This window comes from Mycteria americana, chromosome 2, assembly GCF_035582795.1.
Source record: "Mycteria americana isolate JAX WOST 10 ecotype Jacksonville Zoo and Gardens chromosome 2, USCA_MyAme_1.0, whole genome shotgun sequence".
In the NCBI taxonomy this organism is placed as follows: Eukaryota; Metazoa; Chordata; class Aves; order Ciconiiformes; family Ciconiidae; genus Mycteria; species Mycteria americana.
In genome coordinates, this window is record NC_134366.1 from 158,553,732 (window position 1) to 158,581,731 (window position 28,000).

The 28,000-nt window shown below is 36.2% G+C and overlaps 1 long non-coding RNA gene across 1 annotated transcript; it reads right to left on the reverse strand.

Annotated features, from left to right (window-relative positions):
• Nucleotides 1-27,962, reverse strand: LOC142406828 (uncharacterized). Its single transcript, XR_012774717.1, has 3 exons — nucleotides 27,796-27,962; nucleotides 14,948-15,077; nucleotides 1-202 (listed from the first exon to the last, which is right to left on the reverse strand). It is a non-coding gene; the product is annotated as an uncharacterized LOC142406828 (long non-coding RNA).
• Nucleotides 27,963-28,000: the final 38 nt, after the last annotated feature.

Here is a 28,000-nt window from a genome sequence, read left to right on the forward strand (position 1 = left end):
TTCAGTAGAAATTAATAAAGGTTACATAAACAGGTGTATCGCTTAAAGGATAAAGGAAAACTTGTCAATTCACAGTACATAGCAGTCAAGAAGTCTTTATTTGACTGTGGTCATTGTCCTCTATGTATACTCTGAATGTATGCTTTGAATATACATGAATGTGGTGATATTCTTCTAATCTGATTTCAGCTACCACCTTTACCTGGAAAAAAAAAAGTCAGAGTATTATTAGGACACTACTCAGCTGTCCAAAGATGAATAAGAATGATCAGCTAAGAGTTTAGCTTTACTGAGCTAATTTATGTTTCTTTGCTTATAAAATTCTTTAGGATTTAACCAGAAAAAAATAAGTTTTTTCAAAGATTGATTAAAAATTTACGAAGTAAATTTTTAATGACAGACAGATTGAGGTTTGTACACAAGATTTTTCTAGATGGTCTATGGAAGTTATGAGCCACCTGCAAAATGAAGCTTCTGTTGCAGATATATGTTGCATACTGCTACATTTTAGTTCCTTAACTAAAATATAAATACCTTCATGGCCTGTTCTGAAGTCACCAATTTCTATTTTAACAATGAAATAGAAAGAGCAAAATGATGTATAATTTGGGCCAAGTTCTTCAAAATGTAATCCATTAAAACTCTCCTTGGATTCAATGGTATTTTTCCTTAAGTAGAAGGGACTAAATCTAAGTCTACTTTTGAGATGGACTGTGTAATATTTTGTGTCATCTTAAAAAAAATGATTTATAAAAATGCAAAGCACTGTTATCTTCTAAAGTAATTTGATTATTGTCTTGTAGCTTGATACAGTGTTAATTAATCAGATAAAGCACTAATGGACGCAAACTCATTTTCTTAAATCACTTTTTTAGGTATTTAATGTATTTTAGGGGTCAACTTTCATTCTTTGTGACATATATATCCCTTTAAAATACACCAGAGCTATCCTGTGGGATTTGCCCTTGTATACAGAGGGTAGAAGCGAGCTACATGGTAGTTCAAAGGCAATCTATAATTCCACAATATGCCAGACATCTGATCCCACTGATCCCAATATATCTTTCTCCCAAAGAGTAATGTTGACACTTTTTAATAGGAGTATTATATGCACATAGTTTTAAATTTTAGGTATTTTTCTCAAAATTATATTAATCTTGCAATACAAAAAAGACTACTTTTTATGGGTTTTTTTTGGGGGGTGACAATTCAATAGTACATTGAGGTCTTCTGTAGCAAGTCATTCAGAATGTTGACTCTTCTCTCACTCTTCTTTGTAAATTTTCTAAATGAAAACCACAACGCACCTGCACACCAGTGTAAGAAAGGCTGTGCATCTATTGGCCATCCTGTAACTATTCTAGGTAAAGGGAGTATATTATACTCTTTTAATTTGGTATTATGTTATGATGTTTTGTGCAAAAATATATCAAGTTGCACTTGGTCTGTAGACAGATGGAAAATCAAGTTAAATTATTATGAATGAGCTTAAATGCACTGAAAGAATTACATCATTTGGTCATATGCATGTAAGTATCTATTTCAGAAATGCAGTCAGCCTTGCTGTGGGGGTGGGGGGCTGTGCCACCCTGTGTAAAGTAAAACTGCTTCAAATATTATAAAAGGTGCTTACGGTAATTATGTTCATAACTGGTATGCCTGAAATTACGTGAAATGAAGCTAGATCTAAGACAGAGTTTCTAATACAAGGGCAATTTTCTTCATTTTTACATAATATCAGAAAAAAAAAGGAGAAAGAAAAGTAAGAAATAAGAAGCCACTTTTCTTTCCTTCTGTGCTTGTAATACAAAGGAAGCCTAGCTCTGGCAATTTGCAATATATAATTCTGTGGTCCAGATTTGTGTTAGTGGGGTAGGGATTGGCTGGGTAATAACTCAATTTCTATGAAAATCCATCCGTTATGGAGCTACACCACCAGCTGTGGTTATGATCCAAGACTTCCCTAGACTTTTAATTAGCCTTTTGGGTCTCTGTTCAGCAAAGTACTTAAGAATGTGGGTAGCTATAAGCACAGGGTAACACAAATTACTTCAATGGGATTCTTGCTGAATTTGAACCCTAGTCACTTATGTTGAAAGAAAACCCCCTAGCCTAAAATAAATGAAATGCATGGTTTCATCATTATCAAAGTAAAAATTTATTTATTTATCACCCAATAGAATCCATCCATTTAAGGAAAAAAGAAATAGCCCTACATATATTTTCCTAGTAAATCCATTTTCCAAACCTCTGCAAAACCTAACCATGGACCACAGGATTATATAATGAAAATCATTAGAAGCATTTAATGTATTCAATTTCTGCAATATTCCATTTCCTGATCCTTCATTTAAACCACATTGACAAATGTAAAAAAAAAAGACCAAAAAAACCCTTCTGAAAACCCCAAACTTGTTTTCCTTTTCTTCTTCTTGCTAGTTACCTTGCAAAAATATAGATTTCACTTAAAATAAGCTTGCTACTGCATTCAAGCTGTTCTATATTTATGTATTAAGAAACCTCACTAAGTGGTACTTCTTTCATCTACCTTCAAAACACCTAACTTTTTTCATTAAATTGCTGTTTCACACAGCACAATGTTGGTTATGGGCTTCCCTTCCCTAAACCAGCACTTCCAAGTAGCCTCACAAATGGCAGAGCTTAATTTAAAGAGGTTAATACAATCTTGTCAGTGAGTCATTCTGCTTGTCAAACAGATAGGACTCTAAATGTTTGTCTCTTTGTGAAGGAACCTGAAGGTAATCTGTGAAAATAACCCACTATTCAAAAGCATAAATCCAGATGTCATTACCAGCCATTCCAAGTGAGTTTCAAAGATTAGCTAGAGTTGTATTTTGATTCCTCAGTGGCTTGAACAAAATTCAAGGAACCACTTAGAAAGTAAAACAACAACAAAATACTTTAGAAATAGGCATTAAATTAGCTTTTGCTTTTCCATCCAAGGAAAGGGAAAGGAATGCTTTATAGTATAAAATATGGTTACAATCAGTACATATTAAAATCCGAGGAGAATTTTTTTTCTGTGTTCTACTGCCATTTATAAATCATTTGAAATAGATTTCTGAAAACATATTCAGGAAGCCTGGTATAATTTTTGAAGGGGAAGAGAAAACGAAGAAGGACATTAAACTGTTCTTTCTCATTATTAGGTTAGCAGGAGCTTTAAGTAGTATATATGAAAAAGGTACTTGCTTTATTTGCAAAGTCAGAAAACCTGAACAAAAAGGGGTTCGTTTCTAAAAAGTATTTGGTGGAGATTTTTTTATCAGTTTGAGCATGGGAATAACTAGAAAAAATAAAAGCAACCACTTGCTGGAGACCACCACAGACACTATTTTAACAAAAAAGGCCACTATTCATAAAATATATATATATATATTAGTTTAGTTTCAATAACCTGAAATTAAAACAAGAAAAGCATGCAAGTATTGCTGAATGATTGACTAGCTCTTCAAAATCTTGGACTTAGAATAGACTATTTCAGTTGGAAGGGACCTACAACGATCATCTAGTCCAACTGCCTGACCAGTTCAGGGCTGACCAAAAGTTAAAGCGTATTATTAAGGGCATTGCCCAAATGCCTCTTAAACACTGACAGGCTTGGGGCATCGACCACCTCTCTAGGAAGCCTGTTCCAATGTTTGACCATCCTCTCAGTAAAGAAATGCTTCCTAATGTCCAGTCGAAATCTCCCCTGGTGCAGCTTTGAACCATTCCCATGCATCCTATCCCTGGATACCAGGGAGAAGAGATCAGCACCTCAATACCTCAGACTTAATACATAAGTTGTATCCTTGTGGTATAAAAAACCCAAGGATACAAAATCAAAATAGCTGTGAATTGTGACTAAGATCAACATGCACCCCAGGAATGTAAATGTTGTATGTACCATTTCTCTGATACCTCAGCCAGGTACAGATGTTGCCAAGAGGCATGAGCTTCAATATAAAAGCTTGCTTATTCTTTCAGCATCACATGAGGTATAATTTTCCATTCTTATTTAGTTCCTCTGACACTCAGCTGTGCTTCCAAAACCTACCCACCTTACTGTACCTAGTAAAATCCTATTTCCACTGTGTTTTATTGTCTTCTGATGGCTACTTCATTTTCATTAACTTTTCATTTTATTTCTGCTCCCCCCACAATTTGTGGTTTTTCTTCCATTTTTCCCTTCTGCTTCCATCCTCTTATAGCAGAATATATTTCTCAATTTTTATTTTATTATTTTATATTGTTCTCTGTAATTTACTGCCATTTCCTTACCATTTCCCTTTTGTACTATTTCCTCTTTCCTTACCATTTATTTAGCCTCTCTCACACATTTTCCTGAGCTTTAGCATGCATTCTTTAAATTTAATCTTTCAAAGGTAGGATTTTCTGAAGATATGGCTCAGAATTTAAATAATTGATTACAATATGTTGAAAGTATATTTTCAAAATATACTTTGACCCACATAAAGCTCAAAATTGGACAGCTAAAAAGACATCTTCTCCAGTGATATTGGCCAGATAAATAGCTGAAATTGCTTCACTACAGCAGCCAGGTATCATGTAGGTAAATCCCAGGAATATTTTGCTTCATCATTTGGTAATTCAGAATTGATAGGCATTTCTTGGAGACAACCTCTCTGAAGCCATCCAAAGGTACAAACCTAAACACCCTATACCCAGGAGCCAACACATGGGAGCCAGAAGGCACTAGTGACTCAACCAAAATCTCTGTAAAATTGGCTTTAATGTCTTTGTTTACATAAATGTATGAGAATTATTCCAGCCTGTTTTTAAAATCAATTAAAAAATGATTTTTATAGAATAAGCTCCAAGAAAATCCATCCTCTTTTTTTTATTATTTCTACAGACAAACCAATGTAATCATGTTGAAGAAACTGTGAAGTTAGTCTCAAATATAAGCAAGGCTAACACTGAATTTTCAACACTCACAAGTCCTCTGAAGTTTCAGAAAATTATTTTCTTTTACAAAAAAAAAAAAAAAAAAAAGAAAAGTTTCCAACTAGCAATATGTGACATTTTTAAATTTGGTAGAAATGCGTATGATTGCTAAAATATTTCTAAATTAAGGTTGTGGAACAAGTTTAAAGCAAACTGCATTAAGTGCCTCTACTCCTGTGTAGGTCTTTCTCTTCTCTTGCAAAAACTGATTGGAGATGTCCTATGAACAGGTATTGAAGGAAACACTTCAGGATGATGGTACACCTCTCTGTCTTATTTTGTAGTTTATGGAGCACCAACTATCAAAGCATTAACTATCAAATATGAAGGAGATTTGGGTTTGCTTTTTTAGTTTTGTTTTGTTTTCTATCTTTCTTTAATTTATTTCATTTTTCTGTGACATTCAGCAAAACATGCTGCAATTTAGCAGGCACAGTGGGAAACCTCAAGGGAGACCAGAAAAAGGATTTAACTCTTATGGAACACTAAAGTAAGTCTAAAAGTGTTTTCCAACACACCAAACCCCTGTTTGCCTCACATCTTGTACTTGTAGTATAAGAGATTGAGCATCCGTTGTCTATAGAATTTGATGATCCTTTTTTCTGTGTGTGGTGTCTGAGAAGCCTGTTCCCTAGGACTGAAATTAAATCAAAATAAAAATTGTTCATATAAAAAAAAAAAAAACCACAGTAAGCTAACCTTCTGAGAACATAAAAATTTGTGATTATGTCTTACCTGTTTCTTTCCAGACTTGATTGGTTTAGTTATTATTTCTCTTTCTACAGTAGAAACATTTTTATTGCCAATTTTGATACCAGTGAAACAAATAGCCTCCCATTAGATGGAGCAGTAAAATCTTTTTGTAAATATTGTAGACAGATACAAAGCAAGAAGACATTTTTTTTTCTTTTGAAGTAGGTGTCTACCAATGACTGATGTGACATGAAAAAGGACAGTTGATCTTTGGTCTTTGAAAACTGAAAGACGTCTCAAATATGGCATTAACTGCTATAAAGTCTATGAAAACAGAAAATAAGTGGAGAATAAAAGAAGAAAGAACAATCTATAAAGTAAAACCTAATGCAATTATTGCCTTTTCCCTTCAGAAAAAAACCCACATTTTCCTCAGAACTATTTTTATAGAATGTACATATCATCAGAATTTCTGAGTCAAATCTTAGTGATTTTTTGTGTGACTTGAAGGCCTCCACAAAAACTTCAGTAGCAGCAAAATAAATAAAAAAAAAGTACTTCTAATTAATTTTGCCATTGAATCAACAGTTCAAACTGCAGTGATCTGCTAAAAATGTTTCACATTCCACCTGGTCACAGAAGCGTATTCTAAGATGGATTCCTTTCATGGCTTCAAGACAGTTTTAATATGTCTGACTTCAGATAATCTATAAGCACAGCCTAAAGCACTTGTTATTGCATAATTAAGGATGAGATGTTGGTTTATTAGCTAAAGAAGGTTGTAAGCATCTTTATGTACTGCAGACTCAGACGCTTACAGGTATTAGCTAGTTTATCTATCCAATTATTATATATTATTGCAGATACTATATTCATTCAACTTTGGAAGAGATACTTATAAAAATCTTTGCACACATATACAATTAAGGGGTAGGTAAGTATCCAGTCATGTTTCCAAAACTGTCCATACTTCTCATTCCCATTTCCCATTCAGACTCAGAGACTAAGGAATGAATCCCAAAATTTTGACAACTATTTCAAGATCTTAGTCCCCCTTCTTTCCATATTCTGGTATTAGGTAGTCTAACAAACACGTCAATTTTTGCAGATTCTTCAGCAAACTAATTCTTAACTTTTACAGGAAATGTTTGACACTGAGGGTAGAATCTATAAGGGCACTACTGTTAAGACAGGTTATCACCTTATAATGCCTTGACTGAAAGGGTGAAGTAAAGTGAGCTACAGCAGGTCAAGCAAGACCTTTCATAGTATCAACACTTAATATTTTGTCTGGGAATCCTCTGGCCCAAAAGGTTTATCACACCCTACCTGTCAGTTACAAACACATGTGGGTTGCTGAACCTCTGAACAGCTGCCACACAGCTGTAATTGATTTGTTTAAATCTCATTAAGACCTGTGTGTTTAAGAGTAATACCTTGCTTGGGTTAATTTGTGTGAAAGGAAAGCAGGACTAGCAACCTAAACAGGTGCCTACTTTGCTCAAAACAGGGACATGTACAAAAATAATCAGGAATTTACTGAGAATAAAGAGTAATCTTTGAATATGAGTGTAAGGACCACTCTTGTATATGAACAAAATCTGTTGGCACATTATTTACTTCATTAACTAACTTCAGGGATATAAGTGAGTCAACTGTTTTCTGCTTCATTTTTTTCTTTTTTTACTGATGGGAGAAAAATAACGTAGTATGTTCTTTGTATAGGAACACTTTGCTTAATAGCATTAGCTGGCTCAATAGGAACTAGTTCAAAAAAACCAAAAAGTCCCTGAGTTTTTGTTAGCCATTTCATGTAAAATTGGTAATAATGTTTTTCTTCCTCTCTTATTAAAAAACAGCTGAATAAAATCAAATCTTGATCCTCCAAATAAGGGCAGTGTGTTCATATAAGTGCAGTTTTATATTAGAAAAAAATAATCCTTTGGATTTTCATCAAGTAGAAACAAGAATTTGGGGTAGGGAGAAGTAAGTTGAGATTTGTTCATTTAACAAGTCAGATTTATGGGTCTATGCTCCTCACAAATTCATTTTGATTTTTAAAAATGGTAAAAAAGAAGAAGGAAGGTTTTGCCAGAAAAAATATCTATCTTCAAAGTAAACTCAGAAATTAGTAGTAAGAAATACAAAAGGTGATAAGTTCCTTGGACTTTCTGGAAGATAGGAAGTCCTACTGGGAGACAGTAAATTAAAAAGACGTAATTCTTCTTTTATATCAGAATTTGTTTCTATGTTGTTGAGTTTGCTCAACATTTTGAGATTCATTTCAGGAGAAGAACTTTCACATCTTTGGGAACCAAACAGAGTTTTAAATAAAAGTTAATTGACTCTGCCTTTGTACGATACTGACTCTCTGGACCTTATGTTCACTAGTTAGCAGATGGCTTTTTTCATAGTTCTGAACTGCCTATATTAATTTTAGTTTGGAGACAGATTGAAGAAACTTAGTTTTACTGGGTAGCTTTTCCTTGACATTTTCCAGTATCTACCTGTCCTGAGCTGTTTCTACCCATATGTGAATGTAGGATCACAGTTTATATCTCACAGTCTTTTCATTCAGTTACATTAAGTTACATATGTATTATTTTTATAAGAGCTTTTTCTACCTTAATTTTTTTATTTATACCTATTTCATCATTTTGTGGATGACATTCAGCTACACCTGCTGCAATGAATGTTTGAATTTATGGGAAATTTTCCCTGAACTTCAATTATTCTTTTCTTCTACAGTTAAGCTTGTCCACAAAAAATAAACACATTTAAAGCATAGGAAAGAATGTGCAAAAAAATTCAGCAACTGCTTCACTGTGGAATTCTGCTCAAGCTAACAGATGAGATATTGGAAAAGAAAAAATAAAAAGGTAATTTACATGGATAATAATGCCTTCAGGCAGTTAATATTTTCCCCGCTGAGTTCTAACAACTAGTTATATACTTACAAAATTATATAAACAATTCCCTGATTCAAGGAAAAATGTGTAGGTGTTTTAAAGTCAGCTAGGTCTAATCATTGACTCTTGTTATTTTAGACAGAAGATCTGAGCTGATATGAATTTGCTGTATTATATAGTAGTGTACAGTAGGAGGAAACACTAAATATTTATCTCCAATTCTGTATTTAATAGGAGTACAACTTTGGTCAGAAACACGAAGTCTGGACTGGGACTACTCCCAGAACCCACTTAACTCAGTGAACATATTTCCATTGACTTTCCATTGGAATTTTAGTCAAGCTACTACTGAGAAATAATAATGCAAATTTTCATGGCTAAAAGCTTTCTTGTTTTTAAAGAGAAAATATAGACTAGAATGTTTGCTCAGATGTATTTAAAAAAAAAAAATTCTTGGAGCTTCTAAGAAACAATGTTGGGGGGTGTTCTACAGAAATAATTTCTATATGTTCCCCATCACATGACAACAGTATGAGAAAGTTGGTCATGAACTGTATAAAAGAAATCATATGCAAAAGCGAATAACTTATTTGAACTGTCAGGTTAGTTTGCATATATCTTTCTCCAGTCCACTGTTTCTCTGATTTTCTATATTTGCCTGCAGACCAGTCCTAGGTACCTTCTGGAGTGAACAGAAAGTACTCTTCAGGAGGATATTTCAGTCCAAGAACAATTTCAAGAAAAAAAAATTCTCTACCAAGTTTGGGTCTAATACTATGCCCAAATGCTTCGCACTTCCATACAGTCCCACACCTACAGTCACAGAATCCCAGAATATTTGGGGCTGGAAACCTCTGACAATCATCTAATCTAAACTCCTGTTCAGATCAGGGTCAGCTAGAGCAGGTTGCCCAGAACTGTGTCCAGTCAGGTTTTAGTATCTACAAGGATGGAAACTCCACAACCTCCCTTGATGACCTATTCCAGTGCCTGACCACCCTCACAATAAATAAAAAATTAAAAAAAAAAAAAAATCTTCCTTATGATTAATTGGCATTTCCTGTATTTCAGCTTGTGCCCATTGTCTCTTGTCCTGTCACTGGGCACCACTGAGAAGAGTCTGGCTCCATCTTCTTTACACCCCTGTCCATGTCCCACATCTGGTATTCGTACACATGGATAACACACTCCTGAGCCTTCTCTTCTACAGGCTAAATAGTCCCAGCTCTCCCAGTCCCTCCTCATGTGAAAGGTGCTCCAGTCCCTTAATCATTTTCTTGGCCCTGTGCTGGCCTCACTCCAGTATGTCCATTTCTGTTTCGTACTGGGGAGCCCAGCACTGGATACAGCACTCAGATGTGTCTCACCAGTGCTGAGCAGAGGGGAAGCCTCCCCTGACCTGCTGGCAACACTCTGCCTGGTGCAGCCCAGGAGACTGTTGGCTTGCTTTGCTGCAAGGGCACATTGCTGGTTCAGGGTCAACTTGTTGTCTACCAGGACTCCCAGGGACTGCTCCACAGAACCACTATCTGCTGGTCACCTTTTGGTAACGAAAAATCCACTGCTGCGCTGCTATTTCATTTGGACAATTTTAAATGCAAAAATAACAAAACAAAACAAACCAAACATTTTTTTTTTAAGGGGCACTGGAGCATTACATTAATACCAAGGAAGATCCAGACTGAGCAGTATACACTGTAGATGTGACCAGTGGTTCACATCACAGAGTATAGTTCTGAGCAGTGCTAAGACATGAAGAAAGAGGTAAAAGATGCTTCACAATTTTGTATTTAAAATGGAAAGTTTCTTTGTGCTTTGCCAATAAGATTCATGGTGTGTAAAAAGTATCCCATGAGGAAACTTTAGAAACTGCTCTTTAGAAAGTGCTGTTGGCAGTGGAAGATTTCTAAGGGAGTTTACCTGACAATGAACAGAGTTACACTGGGGGGGGGGAATGTATGCTTGAATGTGCTGGAGTGAAAGGTGTTGAGAGGAGAGCTGTTTAGTGCTGGGTTTCAGGGCTGTATTTGAAAGTAGCTTTTCCCATATGTAGGTGGAAATTACTTTACAAGCTGATCTATACAAGTAAGTGAATATAACACTGGCCGGTGGAAATATTGTCCTAAGTCATCTGTGGCAGATGCTGGCTGAATGACGGCTGTTAGACACCAATGACTTCTGCCAGGGAATCCAGCCAAAAGTGCCCACATCAAAGGAATGGTAGGTGCCCCATCCCTGGAAATATTAAAGGTCAAGTTGGGCAGGGCTCTGAGCAACATGATCTAGCTGAAGATGTCCCTGCTCAGTGCAGGGGGGGTGGAGTAGATGACCTTTAAAGGTCCCTTCCAACCCAAGCTACTCTACAATTCTATGATTTTACCTCTGGGTTCTGGAGAGGGTTAACATTTCCCCTCTGTAATGGCAATATCATGTGTGCTCCTGCAAGACAGAGCTCCTGGTGCAATCACCTGTCCTGAGCATTTACTTCAGATCACTTACTAGGATACTCACAGGTTTCCTCAGACCTTACTGTGGACTGTCTAGGTTTTTTGGTTGGTTCCTTGGTTGCTTGGGGTTTTTTTATTTATGTTTCTTGACATGACACTTAACAGCCATGGAAAAATGCATACAGCAGCACATAGGCTTTGTACCAAATTTCTGAACATACCATTGTTTTTCTCACTGAGAAGAGAAAGAACAAAGTAATGCAGATTACTAGGAAATGTCTCTTATTTCAGTTCATCCTTTCTGTGGAAAGAAAGAGCCTCTGCTCACTTCACTTATTTTTACCAGCTAGTTATCCCTACCTCCTCTCTTCTTGCTACACATGTGGTGAAACTCCTCTCCAGTTTCCTCAACCAAATCGAGCTCTCTTTGACCGAGCTCAGCATTCTTCTCTCTCATTGCATTACTTGATCCTTCAGCCTTCCTATGTTTAAATGGTCACATCCTCATTTAAAAAAAATAAAATAAAAAAATCATCATATGAGGCAGGATGCATCTATTTTAAAAAGATTTTATGAAGAATTCCAGCCTACTAAGTCCTTGTCAATGTGTATTTCAAATAAAAAGTTGTGACAAAGAATCTCCACAGGATTAGTTTATGACCATGATTTATTTTCAATTATGTATTGTTTGTTTTCTAAGACATTGCAGAAATTATTGTTTTTATTTTTGCTTGACAACAAAAAAAATAGGCAAAATGGTGATAAATATTGATTGCCTAGCTACCACCATGTTGTATGAATTTTATCCATCATTTGGAGGCAATGTAGAAATAACCATCTCTAATCCACGTGAGACTCATGAACAGGCCATGTTCGTGTACTAACACCATGTAGTCTCGGCACGAGAGTGAAATAGAGATGGGCTCCAATTCCAAATGTCAACAAAAATGGAATGTTTACAAAACCAGAATTTCATTGCACAAACAATGTTAAATGGGCCATAACAAGAAATCCCTTTATTTAAACACCCTGACCAACTTCAACCTAGGCACCTATGTATAAACATAATTTGTAAATCCTCTGATTGAAATTCTCATCTATGTATTTGATCTGCAATCAGGAAGTTCCAACTCACAGTGATTTTATTAAAATGAAGTTTTGAATTGGTTCTTACAAAGCATTTTGTGTACTGTCATATGGTATGGGGTCTGAGAGAAAAACTATTATGTGTACTGTAGACTACAAATTTTTTATGCATATACCTTTTAGGTTCACTGAGTTCTTCTGGCTATGCTAGACTGATTTTTATCAGACCACCTCATTGTATTAGAAAATCTAACAGAGTTTGGTTTAGACAGACTCTTAAATTCTTTTTTTTTTTTAATTCTCCTTGCATACAACATTTCCATGTTTAAAATTATATTAATATTGTAGGTTAACCCCAGTAAGCAGCTCAGACCCACAGAGCTGCTCACTCATTCTTCCCATAGAGGGATGAGGGAGAGAATTGGAAGGATAAAGTGAGAAAACTTGTGGGTTGACATAAAGATAGTTTCACAGAATCAGAGAATCACAGAATCATATAGGTTGGAAAAGACCTTTAAGATCATCAAGTCCAACCATAAACCTAACACTGCCAAAACCACCACTACACCATGTCCCTAAGCACCTCATCCAAATGTCCTTTAAATACCTCCAGGGATGGCGACTCAACCACTTCCCTGGGCAGTCTGTTCCAACGCTTGATAACCCTCTTGGTGAAGAAAAATTTCCTAATACCCAGTCTAAACCTCCCCTGGCGCAACTTGAGGCCATTTCCTCTTGTCCTATCACTTGTTACCTGGGAGAAGAGACCGACCCCCACCTCTCTACAACCTCCTTTCAGGTAGTTGAAGAGGGCGATAAGGTCTCCCCTCAGCCTCCTTTTCTCCAGGCTAAACAGTCCCAGCTCCCTCAGCCACTCCTCATAAGACTTCTGCTCCAGACAAAGGTAAATAGGTAAAAGTTTAATAGGTTAAATAATAGGTTAAATAATAGGTTAAATAATAGGTTAAATAATAGGTTAAATAATAGGTAAATAATACAAAGTTTAATAGGTAAAGCAAAAGCTGTGCATGCAAGCAATGTAAAATAAGGAACTGATTCACTGCTTCCCATTGGCAGGCAGATGTTTAGCCATTTGCAGGAAAGCAGGGCTCTATCACATGTAACAGTTATTTGGGAAGACAAACACCATAACTGTGAATGTCTGCCTAGCCCCCCCCTTCATATTTTCCCTGAGCTTTTATTGCTGAGCATGACATCATATGGTACGGAATATCCCTTTAGTCAGTTGGGGTCAGCTGTCCTGGCTGTGTCCCCTCCCAGCTTCCTGGAGGCTACTCACTGGCACGGCGGTGTGAGAAGCAGAGAAGGCCTTGACTCTGTGTAAGCACTGCTCAGCAATAGCTAAAACATCCCCGTGTTATCAACTCTTCTGGACACAAATCCAAAATATAACACCATAGGATCTACTATGAAGAAAATTAACCCTGTGAATACATACATATAATACTTATATTAACTCAGCATATATACAGTGTGTATATATATCCACACACACACTATATATATATATCCACTGTATATATATATTAAATATATAGTGTGTACATATATATGTAGCGTGTGTGTGTATACTTAATTTAGTACAATTGAAGTTGTAATTGTCTAACGTAAGACTCATTATTAGGGCAGATCTAAATATTAGTGAAAAAGAAAGACAAAGTTAATAAAGAAATGGATACTGCTACACAGAGGGGAAAAAAAAAGAAGTCTCCATAATAATAATGGAGCTAAATTTTTTAGATACACCCTTCCTAGTTTCTGCCTCTTTTTCTAGCGTTATTCTCTAGTTAATGGCTTCAGTCTGGTGGGTGTACAGCAATGTGATTTCCTCTCTGGGAAGTGTATGATGATGATGTTAGTGTTGTCTCCTTCCTCCTCTCCTTTGTCTTTCTTTTTTTTTTCCTTCCATCTTAACTCAACTGAGGCTATTTTTATATGTTTGCTGACACCTTTTTACACTTTGCTCTTTCTTCATTGGTCTGCATTTCCACATGTAGTATATATGGTGCATTTTAGCTATGTTATTGAGCTTTGCTTTATTTGTTCTTTGTTCTTTCTCACCTCTAAAACCTTATTTTGTCAAGCTCCAGGTCTGCATTTCTTTAATGACCATTGCTGAGTTGTTTATAGCTGTGGGGCCTCAAGTGCCCAGCATGTGCTCCATCTCTTGTCAGCCCCTGCCTGTACTCCTCTGTATCCATCCTGCATCTCCACATCTCAAGGCTTCTGTTATTGTACCAGGGCTGTATTTCTCTACACTGCATCATTATTAGACTCATCAATATCTTGTTCTACACAGACAATCTTGTCACTACTTGTAGTAGTAACACTTGTTACTACTGTCTGTATAAAAGTAGGTTGTATCATGCAAAGACAAGCAAAGTAAAACAAAGTAGGCATAGCCCTCTTTTCAGAATAAAACTAAATGAAACTGGTAAAACCAAATAATTAAAGAAAGGTCCATGCAAGTGAAAAAAGTTTGGACAGACAAGCCTGCAAAGCCTCACCCTTGAAGCCTTGAAAAGGTCCTTTGGCCCATTACTAGCAATGGCAATACCGCATTACTGCGGGCTACAGTTACATTATCATGTTTAACATCATGTTAGAATCCAGCTGGGCAGAGATGTTTCGAACTTAACAATTTAAGTTAACACTTTAAACAGCTAAAAAAGTACTCAGCCATGAAATAATGGTTAAAAAAAAAACCATACCCACAAGCTAAGATTTTTTTATCTTCTTGAAATGCAACAGGAAGGAGCCTGAAAGACATGAACGTAGTGATCCCTCATCATAACATCTTACTAAGGAGTAGGTACTTACACAACATAGTGGTTTGCATAGCAGTGGCATTGGTTGTCTACATTGCACCCATTCTCTTCTATCTAGCCTTGGTAGGTGAGTTGTAGTGTATTCTCTCATGAAGCTTAAACTGACATACAGGAAAATCCACCTGGAAGTAACAAGAAGTTTCAGTGACTGTCAATACCAAGATACATGAATAAATTTAAAGTCCACTTTTTTTAAACTGGGAGAAAAATTCTTCAGAAGTGGTATATAAACTGAGTGTCTAGGGCCGTTGTAGCCATTAGAAGAAGATGCATAAAACAGTACATAGAAGACAAAGGCCTTTACAGTGTATTACATGAGTTACTCCCCCAAGACTGCTCCTAATTTTATATCTGGTGAAATGTTCTGTACTTCTGTTAAAAATGTTAGAAGCTGAAAAGAGTTTGGGGTTTTTTTCCTCAATGGATCAAATTTAGCTGTAGTGCTTTAGACCTGAAATGAAATATGTCCAGTGTGACATAGTTAAAAAATAATACATAGGAGGAAAGTTCAAAACTAAGAAGTTGAAAGGATGATAAAAGAGTACACAAACACAATTTATCAGCAGTGACAAGCAGATCCTTGGTATTGCAATTAGTAAAACATTAGTCAAGTGTACGAGATGTACAAAGATTTAGCAAAATGAGTAAAGCTCATGGAAAAAAAAAGATATATAAAGACCCCAATTTATCTTAAATATTCCTGAGTAACAAAATTCTTAGAAGCTCCATTAGATTTAAATTCTGTTATACTTCTGCTAAAAAGTCCACTGTGTGTAGCTGATTTGCACAGATGAGCTAACGAGTTCTTGTCTATCATTAATTTCTATTAATTTCACTTCAGCTTAAGGCATAACATGATGTAGAACACAAAACTCACACACAAGACCTGTGCAAAAGCTAGTCAAGAACTAAGCCTGAGACAGCGTTTGGGGAAATGGGAGTCAATCAAGGAAAAAATGCAGACAGAACCAAGATCTGATACCTAGGATGAAAAAGAAGGAATAATATCAACAGGCAGAGAAAACAAGTTCTTTAAAAAATTCACATGTAAATGTGGTTTGAGTGGTAACATGGAAGTCAGGTGAGTGAGAACATCAAGATGTTACTGATAAACCCATTAAATGAACATAAGTTAAAAGAACTAAAAATGTAGTGGGCCAATATTTAGTACTGTTTTTTCCTACTGTTTTTATGCTCAGCTGAGTGTGACTTAGGCAAACATGCCTTTGCATGTTTTTAATACATTGTTTGATTCTGGGTTTAATTTTACTGATGCAAAGCTTAAGGGAATTTGGAAACTGGCCTCTTTCGTGTTTGACTGAAGAAAAAACAGACTATCTCTAGCCATTCACTACTTGCTAGTAATAAGATGGAACAGTTGTTATTCATGCTTCTGTAAAATGTTGTTGTAAAAAGTGATGTTCACATCAAGATGCCTTTGCAGAAAACTAATCCTAAGTGTTCTCCTGATATTCCTTTGTTTCCCAAAGCAATTGTAATAACTGATTTAGAGTGACAGTGAGATTATTTAAGACAGAACTAAGCTGGTCAAATCTTTTGATTAAAAAACCACATTTACTTATTTTTTCAATACTGAAGTCATTAGCAAACAATGACAATATGATCATTTATTTACTCTCTGGGGATTTTTTTTTCCTGGAAACTGTTTTCTTCATTCTTAACAAAATAATTTTAAGAAAATGCCTTCTCTGCAGTTACAATTTTACCTCTATCTTTATTGTTAACATTATGTGTGTTAATATTAGAATGAACATCTGTAAGCAAGTATGTACTTTGACATGTATTTTAGGATTTGAGGAAAAGTAGGAGAAAGAGATGAACACAGAACCAGGCATTAAGCTATTTTCTAGAGTAGAAGGGAGTACTTTTTTCCCGCTCCACCATATTATCATGTTTGTTTCCCAGCAACACATCTATAGAATTGTGTTTCTTGATTTTTACTTATTTGCTAATTTAGACTATAATTTAGGTGAAGTTTGAATTATAGTTTTAATTTACTTTTTTATTCCTTTGCTGCCTTCCAGCTTCCCACCAGAAAGGTGACTGCTCACCCTTAGAAAAGGCCCAGGATTCACAGACATTTTTATAAACTATTGAGAAACTTTAGTATCTTGTATTTAAATCACTGGTTCTATAATAGGAAACACTGGCAGGGAAGCATGAAATGTAACTAGAAAAGGAAAAACTGCCATAGTTCAAGAAGCTCAAGAAAAAAATTGTCAAGCTTCATTTCTCCTTCCTCTCCAGTAACAACTGCTGGAGTGTAACACATCTTTTCAGCCAAAGGAGGCACTAATCAACGATGCAAATAGGGCCAAAATCTGCAAGTGAGGCTGAGGCACACTTTTAATGCATAAAAACAATTAATTAAATAAGAAGCAGAGGCTGTCTGTGCAATGAGGAGAGTAGAGGTAGAGGAGGTTATGTGAAGTGGAGAGACTTGTGATCAGGACTTGGACTGCAACTGTAAGAAAGTAGCTCAGCTGTGAGGGTTTGTTAGGAGTCTCCAATGGAAGCTGGATTTGAGAAGGAAGGGGCTTTAATTTGGATAAAATAAAGGCCAGATTTGTGGAAGGCTGGACTTGAAAAAATTGCATGAAATGCAGTCAGACTGGGGGAGAAGGGTGCTGGTGGGAAGAGAGTTGGTTTGCAGGAGCTGAGACAGGATGCATGTGGGGTAGTAATGGGAGAAAGGCATGGACAAAAGAGCTGAGGCAGATAGGAAAATTGCCTCAAAAAAAGAGAAGGCATGGATAGGTCTGAGACTCCCAATTAAATAATCTCAGTTTCTTGATGTTACTGCACTCTTCACTTATACCTATGGAAGAGACTCCAGATATTCACACACATTCTTAATGGAAAGAGATATGGTGAGATAAAGGTTTGTTGCAAAGATTGGAGTTTCCATAGGGCTTTCTGGGATCTCAGTAAAACATTGTTTTGACCCACATGATCATATGCCTCATATCAATCAAAAGGCATTAAAACTAACATATTTGATGGGTAAATAATCTTCCCTACACCCCAAAATTTGCTTCTTGCTTAGTTCTTCCATTTCTCTTTTTTACACACTTAAAAAATCAGTACAAAACCCTCTCTACACTGAAGAGACATCAAGTTAATGGTAAGTCCACTCTATCTCCATCCCAACATATTTAAGTCAAGCTAATGTTTATTCATATGGGGTATCTAAGTTAGCTTTGAACTTAATAAGTTTTGGGGGGGGTTGGAAATGTTAATTAAACTGAGAAATTTCATTATAAATACAGTTTTGATAAAGGTGTAAATCTTGGTGTAAAAAAGCTAAAGCTTTGTATTCCTGCAAGAAAAATCCAGCCTTGACATCTGTTAAAACTGCTATTGTCTGCAGGTTTCAGAACTAACATTTTGAAAAGGTGACAGAATGTTTTAATGATCTGGTAACTGAGTTGTAATGTATTGTTATAGAATTTGGAAATACAGACCATGATTTGGGAAGCTCTACCTGCAGTTTGAGAGCCCTAGACTTTCTTCCCACTTTGTCTTTTACTTTATTTTGATGTTATTCAGAAATATAAAATTCAATCTTTACAGGCTTCATGGTAATGTAATATTTTATTAGCTGTCCTTTAGATGAAACTGAGTTGTGTCACTTGGTAAAAACATTCATAGATAAAGCTTCAGGTTAACAGACACTCCAAAAAATTTTGCCAAGTTGTTCCATTTTGGAAGAAAGCAAGTAAGTATATGTATTTCAGATGTTATTTAATGTGTTGAAAAAACACAGTCACAAAAAAGGTCCTGTAAGATTTACCAGGGAGTAAACTATCAGGACGCTATAGAAATATCATGAAGTTTTATTATAGGTAGTCTAAAATGTATATAACACAATAGAATATTACATTCCTTTAAAAAAATCTAAAAGTAACAAAGATAAAATAATGGAATAGAATCTACCATTTACGTAATTTCTTTTGGTTTTCCACTTTGTTTAGATGTTCTTTGATTTACTCATGTTCTTTCCCCTTTACTTAAGGAAGGGACTTCTTAAGAAAGGACTTCTTCAGGATAAATTAGACTGAGATCAGGAAAAGGCAATTTTAAAGCTTCTGCTAAAAATATATGTATTTATAGCTAAGGCTGTTAATGATTTTTTTCAAAGAATCCTTTAAAAGAAATTCAAATCAGTATTTTTTGTGTTTAAAAACTTTTCAGTTTCTTTTTTTTATTGTAAAATGAAGTTTGAAGTTGTTGAAATTCCTGCTTCTGTGTCTTAGATTAAAATTGATGATTTCCTAATTCAAAGTAAATTCTAATTTGAAATTCAAACTAAAACTAGTATATTTTTAAAAAGTTACCAAGAGATTTAGACAGTGTCTCTTCTTATCCATCTCCAGTTTTTCAAAACATTGTTAAATGAGAATACTTTTTCACTAAAAGTTAAAGGATGCCATGTGCAGCAAGTTAACAAGTGAATATTCAGTATACGAATCACAACATTAGTTTCTTATATTGACATACTTGGTGTGGGATTCATCTTGCATAAATGTATGTCTAAGTCAGTCAAACAAGGATAGTGTCATAGTCTGTGGAGTTAAACAGTTAAGTTCGATATAAAATTTATTTCAATACAGAATAGCAGTCTAAGATAAGATATATCAATAAAACCAGGGCCTATTTATTTAAATTAAATATATTACATTACAAAAGTCTCTAGGTGCTTTTGTTTAGGCAACTGTATCCCATCCTCATGTCTGGCTGTGGCTCCTTCTGGTTACTGGTCCATCTAACAACTTTCTATATATAAAGAAATCATCGTTTTTGTCCAAGGAGTATGTTTTGTCCTTTCTCAATGAAGATTTCATATCCTTTCTTATAATTTGTCTATGCTTTATGTATGTTTGCTTCTAAATAAAAATTCCAGGATGAAATATTGGCCAAATATAGGAAAAATCATGTTTTACACCCTTGCAGTAGATTTCCTGTCTTTCTACTCCAGCATTCCTGGAGATCTCAACATGCAAATTCCCAGTTAGAATGATTATACAAATCTTTTAAAAAATATATATAAGGTAGTTATTGACCAGAATTCAAACATTTGTGTTTAATGCATATGAGAAAATTCTGCAAACTAAAAAAGCCAAACTTGGCAGCCCTGCAAATGTTGCCATTTTATTTATGTCAAGTAGAAGTTTGTGTCATCTTATTTTAATATACTTCCCTGTATTCCCATCCATACTAAACACCAAGTTTTCCAGAAGAGGTATTACTTGTTTAATTTCTATTTATGATATCATATAGATTAACAGAATGAAAATATATTAAAAATTAGAATTGAACTTCAGACAGATATGGCACGTGACTGAAAAGCAGTGTGATGTAAATACAGAGGTATGATTTATGTATCTTTGTGACACTTGCAACTTTCTCTGTGCAATTTTTATTTCAGGGCAGAAGAATTTATGAAATCCTTTCTTTCTGAACAACAGTGAAGATGTTCAGAAGAGTTTTATATTTGGGTTTATATTGGGTTTTATATTAAGCTCCATCAAACACTGGGACCAGCACTCCTTTTCTGTGCTTGTCTTTGCACCATCTTGTACACTAAAGTCTTATCTCTCTCTACTTCTAAGGCACGCATCTGTGCAAAGAATATAATCTAACAGAATGATTAAAATAACTCAAGTGTACTTTCTGTAGAAAAGGGGGATTAAGAAAAAAAAAACCCACCCAACCTTGCAAGAAACTGATGAATTACAACCATATTTTGCAAAATGAAAGTGCAAATAAAACCACAGCTACCGGAAAAAAATTTACAAAGCCAACTTGGAGTTTGTTTCTAGGAACATCTTAGTGCAGTGAGCTATTATACAAACATTTTTGTGAAGAATTTCATTTGGTTTGTGCACATTATATATATAAAATATATTTTAAAAGAAAATAAGCTGAAAAGTAGGACATTATTATCAACGTGTTACTGACTTGAATAGGATAGTTGACATGATTTGAGATTGCTCTTGGATTACTACTATAAATTGACATTTTTTTTCACGTTCAGTGTTTATATTAAAAAATAAAGAGGTATCCATTTTCTTTGCTTTGTTTTTCCAAGCTATATATGTTTTTTTACAGGGAAGTCAGACTACAGCTACCATAAATGCTAAAAGAAATACATGTCTTAGGATTTAAAAATTTTAATTCTGTTTATACTTGCATAATATTTTCATGTAGCAAAAAATAATTTAGCCATTAGATGTGCAATTCTACATGGTGGGAAAAAACTCTGAAGTTTTACCAGCCTAGAAGTTACAATCCTGATTGGGTTTTTGTGTTTTTCCTCTCCTCTGGGAAATAAAGCATTTCTTTTGTTTCCATTCCTGTAGGAAATGACCAAAGATTTCTAGCAGGCAGTTTCAATCAAAATTCTCTTCAATTTTTTGTTATGTATTCCATGTGGATTGTCATGGAATAAGTTTAGTTAGTATGTCCCTCCCTATTGCTTTGTTATTCTGGGTGCTCTTTGAACCGGTGTTTCTCACGTAGTGAGTAATCAAACATAGTAGATGGCAGTCGACAATGTCTGTGAGATTATTAAAGAAATGTATGCTAAACTTCCAAAATTTTCAGCATATTTCTAAAAATGTAGTCATAATTGTCATCCTGTAGTTCCCTCCAATATATTACAAAAAGTCTACTCTCTGCTTGAAATACTTTAGTTCATTATGGATGATTAATAGAGTGATTACAGCTCATACTTGAAGGCTGACATTTGAATTTTATTGCTGTGTCATCTTTAAGGAAATAAATTATTCTCATAATTTCTCAATATGTTTACCATTTTATCTCTGAGTCACTTAACTATACCAATTCCTTTCTACCTTCCAGAGGTCCTGTGCAGTATTACTTTTAATTTAGCTCCTTCAGAGCATGCTGTATAGTCATAATTATAAAGCAGAAATGTGTAAGGTAACTGACTCCTTTTGGAACAGGAAATCTCGGTTCAATAAAGCCCACTTCTGAAAAGCTGCATGTGATGTTTTTTCTCATGTGCAGGTAATGAAAAGACTTTGTGTGTTACATCAGATGAACATACATAAGTGTATGGGAGCTGACCAGATGCATCCCAGAGTCCTGAGGGAACTGGCTGATGTAGTTGCCAAGCACTCTCCATGATATTTGAAAAGTCATGGCAGTCAGGTGAAGTCCCTGGTGACTGGAAAAAGGGAAACATTGCACCCATTTTTTAAAAAGGTAGAAAGGAGGACCCTGGGAACCACCAACCTGTCAGCCTCACCTCTGTGCCTGGGAAGGTCATGGAACAGATCCTCCTAGACGCTATGCTAAGGCACATGGAGGACAGGGAGGTGATTCGAGACAGCCAACATGGCTTCACCAAGTGCAAGTCTTGCCTGAGCAACCAGGAGGCCTTCTATGATGGAGTGACTACATCAGTGGACAAGGGAAGAGCTATGGATGTCATCTATATGGACTTCTGTAAGGCCTTTGACAAGGTCCCCCACAACATCCTTCTCTCTAAATTGGAGAGATATGAATCTGATGGATGGACTGTTCAGTGGATGAGGAATTGATTGAATGGTTGCATCCAGAGGGTAGTGGTCAACAGCTCCATGTTCAGATGGATATTGGTGACAAGTGGTGTCCCTCAGTGGTCCATATTGGGACCAGTACTGTTTAATATCTTCATCAATGACATAGACAGTGGGATCGAGTGCACCCTCAACAAGTTTGGAGACAACACCTAGCTGAATGGTGCAGTTGGCATGCCTGAGGGACGGCATGCCATCCACAGGGGCCTGGACAAGCTCAAGAAGTGGGCCCATGTGAACCTCATGAGTTCAACAGGGCCAAGTGCAAGGTCCTGCACCTGGGTGTGGGCAACGCCCAGTATCAATACAGGCTGGGGGATGAAGGGATTGAGAGCAGCCCTGCAAAGAAGGACTTGGGGGTACTGGTGGATGAAAAGCTGGACATGAGCCAGCAATGTGCCCTCACAGCCCCGAAAGCCAACCGTATCCTGGGCTGCATAAAAAGAAGTGTGGCCAGCAGGTCGAGGGAGGTGATTCTGTCCCTCTACTCTGCTCTGGTGAGACCCCACCTGGAGTACTGCGTCCAACTCTGGAGCCCTCAACACAGGAAAGACATGGACCTGTTGGAGGAGGTCCAGAGGAGGGCCACAAAAATGATCAGAGGGATGGAACACCTCTCCTGTGAGGAAAGGCGGATGGAGCACCTCTCCTGTGAGGAAAGGCTGAGAGAGTTGGGGTTGTTCAGCCTGCAGAAGAGAAGGCTCTGGAGAGACTTTACTGTGGCCATTCAAGAAGGGGATTAGGGTGGTGAAACACTGGAACAGGTTGCCCAGAGAGGCTGTAGATGCCTCATCCCTGGAAACATTCAAGGTCAGGTTGGGCGGGGCTCTGAGCAACCCGATCTAGTTGAAGATGTCCCTGCTCATTGCGGGGGGGGAGGGGGGTGTTGGACAATTTTATGATTTACTGACATCCTCTGTTGCCTTTAGGCAAAAATTCCAATAAAAAAATGGAATGAATAATTAGAAACAATAGAAAGGCTGATTTTTGTCCTCTGTGTTTGTATTATTACCAATATGTTTCCTCAAAAAAATGTTTTATATAAAGAGGTATCTCTATTTCTTTAAATGCAATTGCCCTTTTCACTTATTTAAACTTGTAAGATCATTCAGATATTCCTAATTTTTGATTCACTAAAGCTTCAGTGGAAAAAATCAAATAATTTCTTTTAGTCTGCTTTCCTAAGATAACACAAATCTACTTTGCATTCGTAGAGTGTGTCCAACTATCTGCCATTTCTTTCTCTCTTTACTCCAATTTTCCCTCAAGCATTTTTCAAATATAAATATCTGTACAGAGGATAAATGACCTCAGTGAGTAGAATCCTATGATATAATTTCACTTCTGAAAGGCTATCAAAGAATATCTCAGAGGGAGGAATCGGGGGTAAATAATGAATAAATTTCAAACTTCTAAAAAACCTCTGTCAGCCCCAAGGCACTTAACCATTGTGGGGTTCTGTCCACTCTGTACTTGACTGTGAATAGTGTTCAGCTGCATTAGCAGCTCCTACATGGGCATGTTGCACATTTCACATTATCCTTCTCTGCTTCACTACAGGGACATCAACCACACTAGAGTGAAAGCCCATAGCAACATTAACAAAACTTTCAGTGCTAGCTTCATATCTCTCTGTTTAGCAAAGATAAAATAGAAGGATTTTAACAACTTCTCATGTCAGAAAGGCCAAGAGAACAAGCCTTCCCAATAGTTGTAACTTGGAGCTTAGTGTGATGTTTTTCATGTCTCGTTAGTGCAGGAAGGATAGTTGGTCCATGTGGAAAAATGAAGTAAAGGTACAATTCATCAAGAAGAAACAGACTTTCTTTGTGTAGGGCAGACTGTGAGGTATTAAATTTTAAAACAAGCTATGCATCCTAGGTGAGATAGACAGGCTTAAAGAGCTCCAGGACTGGCTGTGGGATTATTGTTACCTGACTTTAACCAGCTAAAATTTAACATCTGGGTTTTGCTAGTCATTTAGGCTCTTTTATAATCAATGAAAAAGGACAAACCCTCTCATAAGGAGATTCATCCACTCATCTTAGACAGATGTCTTTTGATGGAATAAACTCCACTGAAAAGTGATTCACTTCTCTTCCTTGACCACAAAAGGAGCTTATATGACTAATTTAGTGTAAGTGATAGTTTTAACATTACTGTACTTCAACAGGGTGAACAATACAGAAGTAAAATGAGAGGAAAATACTCAATGACCATGATTTCATCTATCCTCAACCTTGGCTCATACTATACTATCATACAAGTTTGTACTTAAGGCTTATAAGCACATAAGTTTAAGTGTCTTTAGTCTATACATGTAATGGATCTTCTTTTACAGTTGATTTCTCCATACTTGGGAAATTGTCAGTATTTCTGTTACTGCACATACAAATAGTACAGTTTCTAGTCCAAATGGCTTTTAAGTCTCTATTTAAAGAGTAGAACCCAGATTACTACTGAATTGGGATAAATAAATGTTCTCCTTTGAACAAAAAATTTGCTTAGCATGATTACTGGAATGAATTTGTGTGGATCCTGTCTACATTTCTGGATTTGAAAAAGCATCTGGGACTGAGCTGTGTGAAATATTTATCTAGAAACTTGAATCCATCTAACATACCTTGCCAAACCTACAAATATCACTCCAGAACCATGATAACTGGCAGAATTTATGTGATGCTATTTCTAGACACTGAAGAAATCTCCAATTTCATCAGTAGGAGCTGGCCCAGGGCCTGCCGTTACGATTTCATTCTGCAATATCCATTTTCTTTAGTCTAAACAAACCAGTGTGCTCAGCCCAAGTCAAGACAGTACAGAGTTCTGTAACGCAGTCATTATATCCATTCATGCAAGCTCTTTTCCAGTGTTCAGTTCATTGAGAGTTTAACCCTATGTTGGACACATTTTTCATATGTCTGCCTTTCATTTTCAGCTTTTGGAACAGTGAGGGACACTTGTATCATCTAGACCAACTTCTTGGATAGTAATGACAATAAGCCTTCCTCAGAATAATTTTGGTGTATATTAAAAATTATTTATCAGAGGAAAAAAAAATCCAGTTAGAATAAATGATGAAGAATCAACTGTAATATTTGTTAAGAAGAATCAATAGTTAATTGCAGAAGAAGACTGGGAACAATAGGGAGATTTAGAAAGATTGCTTATGTTAACAGAATAAGAAAATGTTTTTTCCAGCAGTGTTCTGGTGGGGAACATGGGAAGATTTCATTTGTCAAGGATGTTGTAGTAATCAAACTACCATACGATAAAGTCTCAATGGATATATTACACAGAAAGAACTTTGGATGTGAGGATCTGTAGTGAAGTCCAAACAAAGTATGATATCCATTTTTCTTTTTTCTTACTAAAGCTTCTTAATAATTTTGAGGAGCCTCAGCACTTGAAAGGTATTAAACAAGGATTAACAAGATGCAGTGCTAGCACCTCTCTGACTTTTTATAAGGATATTTTATGGTTTTGCATGCAACACATTCAGCCTTCAGATTCTGTAAGAATCGTAGCTTTCATCAGAAAGATCAAATTTTAGTATCATGACTAAGGCAAAATACGTTAAGGACATTCTGAAAACTGAAAAGCCAACTGAAGAATAAAAATTCCCCCAAATATATAATTTAAATAAATAAAAAAAAAAGTCCGAGACTTCTGTGTCATACACAGACCTAAGTAATAAATTTTGAAATTTACAATACTGACAAAGTCTTTCACTTTTCTTCTTCTTCCAAAGCCCTGGGGAGAAATAGCTAGACTCATCTGCAATTTTGGAGGCATTGCTTTAAACCTTATTTCATTTTCTCCTGTCTCTCATACACAGTAGTGATTCCTACTCACATCCTTTTTTCCATACGCCATCTCCTCTCTCTCCTTTTCTGGATGATTTGCTTTCAATCAGTTACTTCAAAAATGTTACATTTTCTCTGCTCTCTACCCTAATTTAAACTACATGTTTCTATATAATGAGAAAGTGAGAAGGAGAAAAGGATTTTTTTTTTCTGACTTCTACAAATTTGCCTGAAACGTTTAAGGAAACTCAAGGTCTTGTTTCTGTTACGTGAAATGATAAATTTTATTTTTATTTTTTTCTTAACATCTTTAGAATGTCTGTCAAACTGTGAAGAGCTGTCAGTGCTATCAACCCTCCAAGCTAGTCTTATAAAGCTGTAAATTTTATGGAGCTTTACAGAGTGTAACTGAACTAATTTAAATACTGGCAGTTCAAAGTTCTTAAAATGCTCTTTAAAATGGGAGGATTATTAATTATAATCACATCTGATTTGCAGGCATAATCTTCACATAGTGTATTTTATTAGTTTAGCATGTTAACCCAGGTTATAAAACCAAAGGAACATGGTCTGGGAAGATTACACTCTCAGGATCTGAGTCTTTCAGAATCTCCAAACTGCAGTGCTCCCGACAGCCACCCAAATGTGCATCTTCTGTCATTCTTCTGTCACATAATTTACCATGGGTGTAAAGTACCAAGCCAAAGGAAATGTTTAAATTGCTGTTATATAGCAGTGATGATCTGGCAGCACACATCAGCCAATTCCAGCCTCCTTGTGTTAGGTGTCAGTCAAATATATAGCCCAAATGAAATTATCAATTCCAATCATCTGGTATGACACAATCACACCTCTGGGTTACTTTGCAAGATGCAGCACAATAACAGATCCTAATTATTCCACTGTGCTTACATTCAGTATACCAATTTCTCTTGACTTGTGATATTAGCATACAGAAACTACATAAAAGAGAAGAAAAAGAGAAAGAGGAAGGAGGAAGCACTACATATCTGAGAACTGCTGAGCAGGGACAGGATTCAAGGGGGCAAGACTGTCTATGTCTAGTGAGGGAAGTGTCTGGGGGACAGAATGATGTGGGAGGATTTCACACATCCTCTGTGAATGCTTCATGACCAAGGCCCATCTCAAGTGCCTGTAGGCAAATGCAGGCAGGATGGGAAACAGGATGATGTGAAGTTCTCCATCATATTCTACTTCAACGAGTTGCTGCTAGTATGGTTAGCTCTTATTTTTCCCCCAGCATTTGCAGAAAACTCTTGAAAAAACAAGTTTAACATGAGTCAGCCCTATGCTATTGCAGCAAAGAAGTCCAAAGGCTTACTGGCTGCATTAGCAAAAAAAAGGAAAGAATAGATTTTAATTAAGGATAGTAAAAAACAAAACAAAACAACTAAAAAAACCCTTACCCTTGAAACCTCATACTAAAGCTCTGTGAGAGACTGGAATAGTTAATGTCTCAAACTTTGTGGTGAGGTGAGGCGTGATTTGCATGGCAAAGGCAGGGGTCAGCGAGCACAGGGTGGGGGAGAGCGAGAGCAGGATGTGGAGAGCGCATCGGAGGATGCACGGTTCCAGGTTCTGACGGACCTCACCATGTACGGCCAGAGGTCA